Source organism: Bactrocera neohumeralis, chromosome 4, assembly GCF_024586455.1.
Source record: "Bactrocera neohumeralis isolate Rockhampton chromosome 4, APGP_CSIRO_Bneo_wtdbg2-racon-allhic-juicebox.fasta_v2, whole genome shotgun sequence".
NCBI classification, from domain to species: Eukaryota; Metazoa; Arthropoda; class Insecta; order Diptera; family Tephritidae; genus Bactrocera; species Bactrocera neohumeralis.
Window position 1 is genome coordinate 42,103,132 of NC_065921.1, and position 15,462 is coordinate 42,118,593.

The window sequence follows — 15,462 nt, forward strand, 5'->3', positions numbered from 1 at the left end:
ATTCTCTTGCTCTTGCAAACCCCTTGCACGGTGCACGAATTGCAAATATTTCTTCTTGGAAACTCCCTTGAGCCATTCCGTAATACGATCTATGAGTTGATTAAGGACTGATAAAGAACTTTGCTATGGACTAAAAAAATCACTCAAAGCAATATTTTGTTAATAACAAGGGTTCAACAAATTCTTTTTATGAAGTTCTTAAATGCAACTTAAAAATACTAATATCGAAAAATAATTATAAAATTACTTTTAAACTTTCATAATTTACGAATTGTTTAAAATTTAGTCAAATTTTCCTATTCCAGAACAAAAAATGTGACAGACTGCTTCGATTTTCCTGCTGGGTAGTTCAGCTGCCACAGCATGCAATTGAGTGCGTGAAGTGCCAGCGGAGAGCACATATGTATGTATGTTATGTATATTTATTTATTGAAATATTTACGCACATGATGTGTGACCAGCTAAATTGAATTATTGCTACTGCAAAGGCCATTACAAAAGCAAACAATTTCCCGTATAAAAACAAACAGTCTAGCCAAGAAAAACCAAATGTGCCAATCAGCAGCTGCGAAAAGCAAGAAAAAAAAATACATAAATACATAAAAGAGAAAAGAAAACATGACAGGGTTGCAATATACATATATGCATGAAGAAGTGGAGGAGGGTGTAAGTGTAGAGAAAGAAACGTAATTTCAAGGTGAACGAAAAGAACAACAGACGACAAGTACAAGAAACTACGCCCACGAAAATTCCAAATGCATATTTGGCAAGCGTTAAATACACATTTTTATTTAATTTACTGTTTTAACGCTGAAAAACGCAAGAGAATTTATAGTGGCGTGCAGTGAACTTGCCACTTCCGATTTTTCGCAATTTTACAATTTATGTGGTAAAGCTCGTTGTTGTGCAGCAAGCTGTTGGTTGCTCGAAAATTGTGTTGTCACATGAGTGTTGGCTTCGCTGATCAATTTTTTGACAATTTCTTAAAGTGACTTAAGTCAACTTGAGAAAATTTTGACAATTTTAAATAATATGGTCAATTTATTCCAGTCTATTCGATAAATATTCGAGATTATGCCTACAAGAGGATTTTTCAAAACTCTAATTATTTTCAGAGGTAAGTATGTAGCTAACGGGTTTTTCAAAACGACGCTACAAAAGTAGACCGATAGGAACAGCAACCGACGCCATATTTTTTCTCGCTCCTTTGACATTTCTCTTCAGTAAGGTTAGCCATTTCATCATGGAAAGATAACGATCCAACAACGAGTTGGAATTATTAAAAATTACTACCGAATTTCGGAGGCAGTGGCCTCAACTTTAAATGCGCTACGTCCAATTTATGGTCGTATAATTGTCTTGTCAGATCAACAAATAAGCGTCGAGTGGAAAAATTTGAATCCACAGGCACGTACAAAATGGCAGTGGCAGTGAGACAAAGAAGTGCCCGTAGTGTCGAGAATATTTCTGGCTGTATGGCTTCGTCAGTAAGCAAAATATGCGTTATTGGTCAGGCAGCAATCCATGAGTCACCATTGCATCCTGAAAAAATACGGTTTGATGCAGTTTATGGCCCGGCGGCGTCATTAGGCCGTCCTTTTTCCGTGATGATCAAGACCGGCGCGTTACTATCAATGGGAATCGCTACCGCTGAATGATAACCGAATGTTTTGGGCCCGAATTGGATCATATGGACTTGGACAATATGTGGTTCCAACAAGACGGCGCCACAAGTCATACAGCGAATGTCACAATCGATTTATTGAAAGCCAGGTTTGGTGAACGTGTTATCTCACGAAATGGTCCAGTCAATTGGCCGAATCGGTCGTGCGATTTGACGCTGTTATGATTATTTCCTGTAGGGCTACGTCAAGTCTATGGTCTATGCCAACAAGCCAGCGACGATTGATGAACTTCGCACGAATATCGAACGTGAAATTGCAACAGTATCGGCCGATTTATGCTTGAGAACCGTCGAAAACAGGGTTCAGTGTCTGGACTTCTGCAAGCGTGCCCATGGTGGCGATGCAAAAGTGTTTCATACATAATGGCAGCGAATGTACTTTCACAGTTTTAGCACTTTTGTTGCTGAGCTGGCGTCCTTTTGGGTTCGGCCGGAACAGAAACCTTAAACCCAATTTACTTTGAAAAACTTGAAAATTTATATTCTTAATACTTTTAAAAAACTCAACAAAGTTAAAAAAGTGGAAAAAACGGTCCCCATTTTATGATTTTTTTTTCAGTTTTGCGGCTTTTTGAAAGAGCGACATACAAGAATCCATCATTGTTTTATTTTTCAGATGACCACAAGAGTAGAAATCAGCAAAAAACAAAATTTTTTTTTAAATTAATTTTGTGCACTCTTTAAATATAAAAAATATTATAATAAAAATATCGAAGGCTTTTCATTAACTGCTAAAAAACGGTCGAAATTCGGGCCTCTAGACTAGAATATCCTCTTAAGCCCACTTAAGCTATTTTACTCATTCGCAAAGAATTACTGTCGCAATGCACTTTTTACACCGTTTTTCCCGTAAAGTCAGCGTAAAAATGACACACGGACGCAATGCAATTGCAAACAAACCGGCGACAACAACAAAACATTTTCCAAACGCAACCAGAAAAACACGTTGTTCAAGTAGCAAGCGCATTGATAGCCTCCTGTTGGCGAGGAAACGACCAGGAAAAGCGCCTGACGCCAGCCGGTCGCCCACCACATCGAAGAGGAGGATGCACGACAAAGAAGAAAACCAAATAAAAGCGCGGTATCCGAGAGAAAACACAAAGAAAGCAAATGCTTACTCAGATAATTGGCTAAATGCAGTGTGGAAACAAAACAAAAAAGAAACAAGTAAGGAAGGGCTAAGTTCGGGTGTCACCGAACATTTTATATTCTCGCATGATAAAGTGATAATCGAGATTTCATTATCCATCATTTACATATTTTTCAAATACCGTATTTGTGTAAAGTTTTATTCCGCTATCATCATTGGTTCCTAATGTATACAGAGAAGGCATCAGATGGAATTCAAAATAGCGTTATATTGGAAGAAGGCGTGGTTGTGAACCGATTTCACCCATATGTATTTCGTTCCGAATTTCGTTGAAATCGGTCTAGTAGTTCCTGAGGTATGGTTTTTGGTCCATAAGTGGGCGAGGCCACGCCCACTTTCAATTTTTAAAAAAGGTCTGGATGCAACTTCCTTCTGCCATTTCTTCCGTAAAATTTAGTGTTTCTAACGTTTTTTGTTAGTCGGTTAACGCACTTTTAGTGATTTTCAACATAACCTATGTATGGGAGGTGGGCGTGGTTATTATCCGATTTCTTCCATTTTTGAACTGTATATGGAAATGCCTGAAGGAAACGACTCTATAGAGTTTGGTTGACATAGCTATAGTAGTTTCCGAGATATGTACAAAAAACTTAGTAAGGGGCGGGGCCACGACCACTTTTCCAAACAAATTACGTCCAGATATGCCCCTCCCTAATGCGATCCTTTGTGCCAAATTTCACTTTAATATCTTTATTTATGGCTTAGTTATGACACTTTATAGGTTTTCGGTTTCCGCCATTTTGTGGGCGTGGCAGTGGGCCGATTTTGCCCATCTTCGAACTTAACCTTCATATGGAGCCAAGGAATACGTGCACCAAGTTTCATCATGATATCTTAATTTTTACTCAAGTTACAGCTTGCACGGACGGACGGACAGACGGACGGACGGACAGACAGACATCCGGATTTCAACTCTACTCGTCACCCTGATCACTTTGGTATATATAACCCTATATCTGACACTTTTAGTTTTAGGACTTACAAACAACCGTTATGTGAACAAAACTATAATACTCTCCTTAGCAACTTTGTTGGGAGAGTATAAAAAACCAACAACAAAAACATGCATACATACATAAGTATGTATGTATGAAGTAACAATGGACCACAAGGCAAAACACGGCTATAACTGACAGCGAAGAAATATAAAGTCGAAATAGTAAATGCACTCGAACGGCTGGATGTGCAGCAAGTCACCTAACACAGCCACGGTGAACTGACTGGCATGACCACACACACTCTGCACGAATCTACGAGCAGATGCAGACGCGCCCAGCGGCACGTTCAACCGGGTCAGTGTTTTTATTGTGGGCCAGAATGCTCTCACAAGACACATTCCTTATTACTCTTTTGTTGGTTGGCTGTTGTGGAAATTCAATTGCGTATTTAGAGCGAAAACAGGAAACATCCACAAAGCAAGTGTCGAAAATGGACTCGCAATTGAAATGTGCTGCCGAGGAGGTGTCTATATTTATTTAAACGATACTGCGAATTAAGTTCACAGATAATCTCGAACGCGCGCACATATGTACCATGCCTACTGAATTATTTCGAGATTTCGAGTGTAGGTCGTCGCTAATAGTCGTTGAACTTCAAAGGAAGGCGTTGAAATGATTCAGCACCGACAGGAAAGAGGCCCAGGCAGGGCGGAAAGCCGTAAATGAATTTACAGACAAGTGTTGAAAGCGTGGTATTTTCCTGATAGGTCAATTAATAATTTGTGTGAAGAGGTCTACAAACTCGAAAGAAAACATTATTTTGAAAACGAAAATTTCGAAAATATTTTGGTTTGATAATTCATAATGGTTTCATTGCTTCGAAAATACCAGTATTTAGTATTGATGATGCTAACTTCGTAGCCTACATTTGATGGTATTTCCTTTATTGGCTAGAAGCGAGATATTATAGGACTTGAAATATGTGGTCCTCGTGTTTTATTGACTACGAATTACAACATGGTCAATATAATCGGCTTACTGAGCGTACTATTCGCAACACCATCACCAGCATTCATTATTGAATAATATTCGACCGAATAGACCACGTCCAGCACGCACTGAAGAAAATATAGCAGCCGTACCTGAGAGATGATGGAGGGTCGGTTCGGCGCCGTTCTCAGCAACTTGGGTTGACATATGGAACGACTTGGCATATTTTACGTCCACATCTTAAATCGAAAGCGTACAAAATACGCTTCGATCTATGGACTCTTGAAAAGTTACAAAGAGATCCGACGTTTTCGAGCCAAATTTTGTTCAGCGATGAAACCCATTCCCAGCTCAATGGATATATAAAAGAGGCAAATGGCAGCATTTGGGACAAAGAGTAACCTGAAGAGATTCAAGAGCTTCCATTTAATCCAGAAAAAAAACAACGGTTTGGTGTCGTTTGTGGACCGGTGGAATCATCGGTCTATATTTTTTCAAAAATGATGCTGGTGAGAACGTGGCCGTCAATGGCAACCGTTATCGCGCCATGATAACCGACTATTTGATGTCTGAAATTGAAGCTCGTGATCTCGGCGACATTTGGTTTCAATAAGACGGCGCCACTTCCCACACATCGCAGCAATCGATGGATTTATTGAGTGAACTCTTCGGTGAGCAGATAAGTTAACGTTTTAGGCCAGTCGATTGACCACCAAGATCGTGTTATATCACTTCGTTAGCCTTTTTCCTGTTGGGATATGTAAAGTTATGCGGCCAATCCCGTTTCTATTCAGGCCTTGGAGCAAAACATCACGCGGTTATTCGCCGGTTACTAGTCGAAATGCACGAATGAGTCATCGAAAATTGGACTCAACGGATGGACCATCTGAGACATAGCCGCGGCCATCGACGTCCACTCCATTTTCGCTAATGCTGGTTTATAGATAAGAAAACTTATTTCAAAACCAAAATCAAACCAGAGTTTTGAGGCAAAGTTCTTGAATTAGAATTATATTAGGTTTCATCACATTGTCATAAAACCGGATCACTACGAACTCAGAGCATGAAAAAGCTTTAAAAAAATTCAGAACATTTTATTGGATGCAGAGCTTTAAGTTCTGAATTAAATAAATTACTACTCGTATTTATCACTCTGGTATTATTAGCTATGTATTTCTAATTTTAAAGGAGTGTCTTCGCAGAAAGAATGCCAATAAATGTATCGAGCTGAGAGCAGTCTGTATTAAGTTAATTTTATATATTTTCTGGAAAATGTATAATTATATTGTAGTGACAATCAAACTTATGAAGGTTAGAAGAGCTGTGATATAGTTGAATTATTAGAAGCTGCATTAACCTGAAGACAACAAAAAAAATATTAATATATTTTATTGACAATTCGCGTGTATTTTAATTTTATTTATGGAGTCCATTGAACGCGTCATATTTTATGAAATTTTTTGTGATCAATTAAAATGTATGTTATACCAAGAACCTGAAAATTAATGCATAAAAATGTCTTCAAGAATATATTCATTTAAATTACTTTCGAGCGCAACCGTTAAACTTATTCATGATGTACTGTGCAATAAAATTCCATGAATTCATTGAGGTCCCCAGCAATAAAAGTTGATAAATTAATGGGTTGGGTTATTTATGGATTTTGTTGTATGCAGATACCATGTGACACACCCAAGACACACACTTCAAGATGTATGCACTCATCAGCCGAAAATGGAAAGCGTTTAGAAAAAGCAACCAATTAAAGCGAAAGTCGAGACAAAAAAATAGCATACCCTGAAAAGGAAGAAGAAGTAAACGCGACCCAACTAATTAGTTTCAATTAAGATTTCTCGCGATAATACCAGTGAAGCTGCCAACAAATGAATTTGCGAAGATACTTGCAGCTATGTATGTGATGTATAATGGAAAACATTGAGTCCAACTGGGTACCTAAGGCGAATGTGGCAAGCAGCGTAACAAAAATTTGTAGCACGAGAACCACTGCAAACGATGCATAATTTTATGTACATTAGGGTGGTGCTAAAATCTGGTAGAAATATTTATACATGTTTTGACACAGGATTTCCTAACCTCACAATAGTAAATTTATTATTTATAAGAACCACCCTAATGTTCTTATTCTACAAAACCATGCAGATCTTTCATTGTAAACTTAAATTAGAAGAATAACCGCCGAATATTCGCAAATGTGTCGAAATCAGAGCACACAAATCATATTCCAAAAAATTTCTGCCACGCCTTGAAGCGCAGAATATACCTTGTATGAGTAAACGATTACAAAAGCTTACCTACATACACACACGTTTGCAACGCATTTCGTTAGAGATAATATTTTCAAAAGCAAACTAATTATGTAATAAATAATAATGCATTTCGAAGACCGCAGACTTGGCACACATTGCATACAAAAAGCGTCCGAAGGAAGGGAGAATATAAATAAGCACACATGGCAAGCTTTGCAAATGAGTAAAGTGCATTACGAATACAATAAATGGCAGATAAAATCTACAACTGGACAACCAAATAAACATAAAAGCTTCATATTTTATATATGCATACATATGTATGTATGTTAGCTTATATGCAGGTAGCCCGGCAGTGGCGCGTCCTAACGGCGATCGGGCCACTGACGCTGCACGTACGCAACCACAGCCGCCAAACTAATAGGCGGTAGGCTTTGAATATAAATTAACGGTAAAACGGACTACAGACATAATTCAAAATTGTGATGATACAATAAGTTTGAAAAATAATGCGCATATTATATTAAATGAATGGGTCTTTGAGTTAAGAGTGGGTTCCGTACTGAACAGATTGGAGATCAATCTTTAAAATATTAAACACAAATTTCGACACTATGAAAGGGAAAAGGGAAAAGGCGATGATGATTTTAACAGTATCCATGACTATAACCATATAAAACAGCTGATCGAACCAACTCTGTTTCCACTTGGTGGTGCCCTACCATAACGCCATGGCTCTATCCATACCTATCAATTGAATTTTGGTTTTGGATATGGGTTATGGTATGGCAAATGTGTGGACCTCTCCAATCGACGCGCTTTCTGGATGTTTACAGCCTCCAACAGCAGGTTTTGCAATCTCGCGCCTGAGACAACTGTGGATCTACTTCATTTAACCATACAACCAGCTATTTCAGTTTGCGAAGTTTTTTAGAGCTAAATATTCACCATCTGTACTTCATTTATTACTTAAAAATATCCACTTCTTTTTGGTCTAGAATTTAGAAAAGAAGTAAAACCTAGACGGAGAAGATGTTCTCTTGGTATCATAATTTGAGTTAAGACTTCATTAAAATGTGACACACTTATGATGCCGCTTCAGCTCAATAAATCAGTTTAATCTAGACGAAATCGCGTTTTAAGCAACTGTCGCTTCAACTAAGGACGACTGTGGTCAGACTTTCTTTTAAATTGGCAATGGAAATGGTTTAATACACTTGTGTTTTACTCAATGATAGTCATGTATACGAATAATCCATCAGTCGAAACACAAAACTCTTGGTTTCATCGATTTTAGTAGTTCTTTCTATTAATTTCCTCTCCTTGAACAGTAGGTATTAGATAATAGTTCACAGTCCGATACATTTTAAAAGTTCGAAGGAAGTGAGTTTTTGAAAACTTTTTCATTTGTCTCTCTTAGTTTCGCTGATATCGCTGGAGTTTCTTATGAAAGATTGTATGGGAACACTTGCAAGCTTTACAGGTCTTCAGCCTACCCAACTAACAGAGAATTACCAAGCCATAGGAGGAAAGAATTTTGCTCACTTGTTTTTTATCAAATGTGATGTGTGGGCCAGAAATCTTAAAATAAAGATAAAAAAGGTCTTGAATAGAAATATCTCCATACATATATGTATGTATGCATGTAAATATGTATTTCGATCCAAAACATGAAAAAATCGAGCTGGCTGGATACTATATGCTTTTAGTGTCCTAATTATAACGATGTACATACATATATGGTATGGTAAGCGATGACTTTGACTCTTTTTGACAATAAAATGCTGTTGGATATCAAAAAAAAAAGTCAAAAACGAGAAATAATCCACGTTGGGACTAATTTTATCACATACTTAAGGCACTTAATAAGACTAACTTTGGCTGTAGTGTCTGTGCACTTTTCCCGAAATAGTACTACAATGGACTTGAAATTATAATTTTAATTTTTGATTTGCATTCCCAGAGCACTCGCATAAATGTTTAAAAACTCTTTTAAGAGGAAGTAGGGTTTTTAAATTTTTTTCTACGCGTGTGCATTTTTTTCCGAGCGGTCACCGGAAATGGCGTCGCAATGGCCGAGTTTAAAATATTTTTTTCCAAAAATTTTAGAATTTATTTTTTATATAAGAAAAAAAGTTTTTGAATAGAGGCTGTTTTTTAACTCGAGGAAACCCATATAAGCCCTTAATGAATGTTGTGTCTTAATTTTACTGGAGAGTTGTTTTTTGTTGCCATTTTTCATTTTACAATAACAATCTAGTGGAATTTTTCGCAAAAAATCTCGTTTTTTCCTATCAAAGCATTCTTAAAAATTGAAAAAGATTTAAATTTCGGAAAACCACCCAGCGTTAACTAGGCAAAGCGATTATCTAACAACATAATTTTGATTTTTTTGGTTAGGTGATCCAGCACAGAGTTATGAGGGGCACCGTAATTTAACTTTTATCAAGCCGCTTTAGAGTAATTGTGGCTGCAGGCATTTTTTTAATTTCTTTATGAAAATTTAACAGAATATTCTACAAAAATCAAGCAATCAAAAATAAATAAAAATAAAAAATTGAAAAAAATTAAGTTAAAAAATTTAATAAAACAATAAAACAAAATAAAAAAATTAAAAATAAAAAATAAAAAAAAAAAATAAAAAAAATTAATAAAATAGATTTTAACTGTTTCATAACAAATATCATAAAAATGGGTCTTGTTTTACGCGAATTAGCTCTACTCCCCCTTTAATGTCTCTTTGAGTTTGTGATTTGAAGGAGGTTAGATGCAGAATTGAGCTCATAATTTTCACAGCTTTGGGAAACAACAGGTAAAGTCAGATTAGTTAATTGCTACACATACTTATTACAATTCACATATTAATCGATTTGAATGCACAACCATAACCATCTTCAAGAAGAAGCAACAGTTTAAATCAACTTCACAAACTTTTTAGCATCAGAAAGAACAAGACTACAAGTATCCAAGCGCGATCTCCGGCAGCTCCACAACTGATTGATATTACGCGTATAATTCCAGTACTCCCCGCGCTTCATGCAGCAAAGACAACAACATAGCTGATAGAATGTGACAGCTAAATTACAAAGCGTTTTGTGGAAGAAAAATACTGACGCGTCAGCATAAGCGCCTGCGTGCAGGAATTCATTCAAGAGCTTACACAACGCACAACAACAGCAATAACAATTACTGAACCGGTTAATAGCGCCAAGTGTACGACTTACAATTTTATACGCGCAGCGTTTTTTTCTATATTTTATGCAAACTGCCAATTTCTAGCGTAATTAATACGCTCGGTACTTCAGTCCAAATAAGCGATGCCAAAGTAAGGCTACCACGAGCACGCAAACGGTACACAACGCGTTGCCGCAAAGAGCAAGTTGGAGAAAAAATTTGAAAAAATTATGCACCGACACGAATTGAAAGAAGCGTACGATTATGAAAACAAAAGCCAACTAAACGGCGTTGGAGCGAAAATTATTGGCAACAATAAAATGTTTCGATATTTGCAGGCGGCGCTGGCCACATACATACATACTATATACATATGTACAAACAACTAGATATATGTACATAAGTACATACATATATACTTAAGTATGGATACATACATACTTATGTACGTCCTCAGTGGGGCAGGTGGCGCAGCGAATTTTGGTGGCAACCGCAGCAACACCACAAACACATACATACATACACATATAGTGGCCACATTGAGCATAGCATAACCGCAAAGCGAATGAAAGCGTACGTAATGTACGCCTCCGCCAAATGCCGTAGCCGCCAGCCAGTGCGTCCATTCATTGAGGCGACCGCCGCTGCTGACGTTTTGGGGCTGACGTACGCCGTTGGTTGGTCGCAGTTCGCCTACTTCTGGATTTTCTTTACATAAATTTTCCTATCGAAAAAATAAACAATGGAAAATGGCAAAAACAAGAACACACATGCACAAACAAAGATACATACGTTTGGTTGTAAGTAAAAATAATAATCGGAGGAATAATTGAAATTGTTTACATACATACATACCTATAGCGCAGAGAACGCAAGCAATACATTTGCACAAACATGCATACATATCTACAACCGAATGCGTCGATAAAAGTTTGTGTGTTTGAGCATTCGCATACCGCAATCGGGCGTTGTGTGGTGGGCGGCGGCAGTCAAACTAGAACCGCAATAGCATACAACTATCAAAACAACAATAATAACAATACGATATTCGTTGTTGTTGCTCGCGGCTGTTTTACAATTGATCCAACAATGCGCGCGCATTAAATTAATAGCAATCGCAACAACAACAACAATTTGTAAATAATAATAAATATGTAGTAATGGTGATTAAAACAACAACAGTAACAAAAATAATAATAAAAACACGTCATTGTGGTCCCAACCAAACCGCAACGTCTCACCAGTAGCAAAACGCTCAAGTGCCGCAAGCACAAGGAAGCAGTTACGAGCTGCCAAAGTGGGTATGCTATAAAATTACATACATACATACTTATGTAGGCACATTTAAACTTTTTTACATCAGTAAGAAAAATGCTAGCTCTACACCACGTGCGGTTTCACATATTGATTAGGATTAAATTTGGCTTTGATTTAAAACCAAATAGAATTATCGAGACCGTTTTAAGACTTCGGCTTAAACTGGTACTGGCAGAGTTTTTTAAGGAATTCGAAACCACGACCCTCTAGGTGAAAGTCTCGCACTTTACAGAGTCTACTATGCGACCACCATATTATAACGGGTGATCCAAGTTGAGCTACTTTTTTGAATAGCCTTTCCCTAGCGACATCGCTTCGTTCTATGGGTTCTTGAAAAGTTTCAAGAAGATCCGACGTTTTCGAGCCAAATTTTGTTCAGCGATGAGACCCATTTCTGACTCAATAGTATTGTAAACAAACAAAATTGCCACATTTGGAACGAAAAGCAACCTGAGGAGATTCAAGAGCTGCCATTTCATCCAGAAAAAACAAAGGTTTGGCGCGGTTTGTGGGCCAATGGAATCATCGGTCCATATTTATTCAAAAATGATGCAGGTGAGAACGTAACCGTCAATGGCGACTATTATCGCGCCATAATAACCGACTATTTGATTTATTCAGAGAAACTTCAGTGAGCAGATAATTTTACGTTTTTGGCCGGTCGATTGGTCACCAAGATCGTGTGATATCACACCGTTAGACTATTTCCCGCGGGGTTATGTAAAGTGTAAGTAGTAGTAAAAGTAGGGAATCCCGAAATGGATCACATTTTACAACCATAGCACTTCAATTTAACCAAAAAACTGATAAAATCAAGAAAAATGTTAACTTCAGCGGCACCGAACATACAAGACCTTACTTTAGATCGGTCAGTTTGTATGGCAGCTAAAAGCTATAGTTCGCCGACATCGGTTCCGACGAATGAGCAGATTTTCGAGGAGAAAAGGGCTTTTGGAAAATTTCTGATCGATACCTCAAACACTGCGGGACTAGTTTGTGTATATACAGACTGGCGGATCGGCCAGACAGATATGGTTAGTAGCGTCTGACGACACACCTAGGCCTTTAGGAGGTCCATTGTGAAACCACCGGGACTAAAATTCTCTCACTCTATTATATCTCCTCTGCTACCCTATGCTACTCATAAAGTTCATTAATACAAATAGTTTTATATTTGCAGCCATCAAGACATAAAACATCTGTTTCACAGTTAATAGGGATATCACTATGTACAAGAACCCTTTCCAGATTTATCGTGAATTATGTCGTTACATCCATTAAAAGATCAAGGCATTATTTCACCAGTTTCGATGATCCGTATCTAGAAATATATAATAATAAATATATAATCTCCGCTTAGAAAGACACCACCTCCCTATCGTTTATCTAGTTTGGATCCATTCGCATAGATACTTATTTCTGTATCCCTGTCCACCTCACCCCAAACTTTCTCCGGAAGTGGGGACAATATTGAGGACAGGCAGACTGGCTAAATCGACTCAGGTCATCACGCTTATCATTTATACATATACATACGTACATGTATATTTTACAAGGTATTCGACGGTTGCTTCTGTGTATTACAAATTTCGTGGCAAACTTAATATAGTAACCTATACAGGATGTAAAGTGGAGTCAATATGTGGTTGTTATCATTTCTTAATCGATAATAAATAGGCTGCTATGATATTGAACTGAGCTTACATTAAACTTGAATAAATTTGGTCCCCATCAGAGTGAAAATCTTCAAGCTTCTCTTTAAACTTGTAGGAATACCTGAGAAGACCAACTCCATAAATGTGGTGTTAGTTTTGTAGGAGATTCACAGTGAAGTTGTTTCTAAATGTTACTAATTGAACTACCAGCTGACCACCCCTGGCTAAGTTTGTGAAACGTTGCATCCGTTTTGTTATTGTAACCCCTTTTCGTACAGGTCCATGGCAACTGCTTGCGTTGAATAAAATTCAAGCACATTCAAAAAAGGTGTGTCACTTTACGAAATGCTTCAATTAAAGAAGCTGATCCACAAAAAAAAGATAAATGGTAGCAAAATGAAAACAAACGCCCAAATGTTACGCTTTATCAGCATATTTTGTTTCCCAGAATTCGCGAATAAAACTTCCAGCAATTGGTTTCAATCAAACTAATGAGAAATTTATGTTTTTTAATATCAAAACAATCTTCTTATTTTTCTCTCTGCGTGTGTCTGGGTCTTAATCATTCCGTCAATTTTAGCTGCCAATACGAGAGGCGTTTAACATACATAATTGAGCATGAAATCGCCGGCCGAAAATAGATTTGCGCTTATTACACTAATTAAAAAATCAAATGGAGGCGTAAGCAGTCTTACGTAGAATATTTAGCTAAATACCTGAAGCAACATGGCATGACCTAAGTAGGCTTATAAAAATAGCAAAGTGATTCCCAGAAGAAAAGTCCAAAAATATTTTCTTATAAATATGTGAGAAGAATGTTTGGGGCATGGAGTATGTCCGACTAGACAACACGTTTACTTTTGTGCAACGGAACATAAAAAATTTCTTGTTTTTCACCGTAAAGAAAATCCCTCGCAAACATTCGACAACAAGTATTATTTAAGAAAGCAGCAGAATAATAAAAACAATGTGCGGGCGGTATTAAGCGTAACAACTGCCAATCGCAAGGCATGAGGTGCGGGGGTAATACAACAACATACCAAACATTCCAGCGCATGAGTGAAGTCAGCCAATTTGAATAGTAGAGGACACATTCTTTATTTTTCTTTGTCGCTAATATGACTTGTGCATGAATCAGGTATGATGAGGTGGTGATGATACATATAATGGCTTAGAAGTCAGAGATTATAAGCTTTGCTTCATATACTTTTGCATGAGCGTCATTACGAGCAAGTTATTTTAAACTAACTACAGAAAAATTAATTCAACAAAATTTGGAGAGTGGCCAATCGAACAAATAACTAAGATAGATAGAGATAGAATAGAATTGCGTCATTCAATTTCAATGAGGTAACACGCAATCTCTTGTATAGGACTCAAGTAGATATACATAAATGTTGTTGCTTTCATATGTAAGTGGCGAATCGAAGACGCATGTTATATCTTAGATCTTAGTAGATCACCTACTTCTTCTTTACTGGCGTAGACACCGCTAACTAGATTATAGCCGAGTTAACAACAGCGCCCCAGTCGTTTCTTCTTTTCGCTATGTGGCGCCAATTGAAGATTCCAAGCGAAGCTAGGTCCTTCTCCACCTGGTCTTTCCAACGGAGTGGAGGTCTTCGTCTTCCTCTGCTTCCTCCGGCGGGTACTGCGTCGAATAGTTTCAGAGCTAGAGTGTTTTCGTCCATTCGGACAACATGACCTAGCCAGCGTAGCCACTGTCTATCTGCTAACATCTCCAACAAAACAACTGTATTTTTGCTGTATAATAAATTTTCCATTTCAAACAATGCCGCAAAAAAGCCAGTTGGAATCAAATCATGAGATCTCGATGACCAGTGATTCAGGGTCACTCATTAGAACGACAATTTACTGGATTACTAGTTTACTGATTTGCATCGCAAGGTACGCAATTATTCTCATATTACAGGAAACATCAAAAGCGATGCTAAAATTAGGCAAAGGGACTAATATCGCGCATTTTTAAGTGAAATACAATATCTCAGGAACTACTGGGCTGGACAATGAAATTTGTTGCGAAACTTTATATTTGCCTCCTTTTTGTATATCATAATTTTGAGTCCATATATCAGAGTCTTTGACTTCAGAATTATAGAAATAAAGAGCTAACTAAGGCATCTGAATAAAATGTTCCAGAAATTATTCCTTTAAGTTATGCCACCTTACGACCGAAAATTCTTCAAACCCGTCAATAACATACAGGGTTTTTCCGGAAAGTAATAGGACTGATTTTCTTCCGCCGCGACTGTACTTGCGTCAGTTG

At 37.5% G+C, this 15,462-nt stretch overlaps 1 protein-coding gene across 3 annotated transcripts in view; it reads right to left on the bottom strand.

The window, feature by feature from the left end:
• The window catches only part of LOC126755881 (ras-specific guanine nucleotide-releasing factor RalGPS1), a 45,352-nt gene that overhangs the window by 19,397 nt on the left and 10,493 nt on the right, over positions 1 to 15,462 (bottom strand). The window contains exon 1 of one of the 3 annotated variants that reach the window (XM_050468599.1): positions 10,254 to 10,449. The exons of the other annotated variants lie outside the window; for them this stretch is intronic. The gene's annotated coding sequence lies outside the window, so the exon portion shown is untranslated. Of the gene's footprint in view, positions 1 to 10,253; positions 10,450 to 15,462 lie in introns of those variants that run through there. 3 annotated transcript variants of the gene reach the window in all.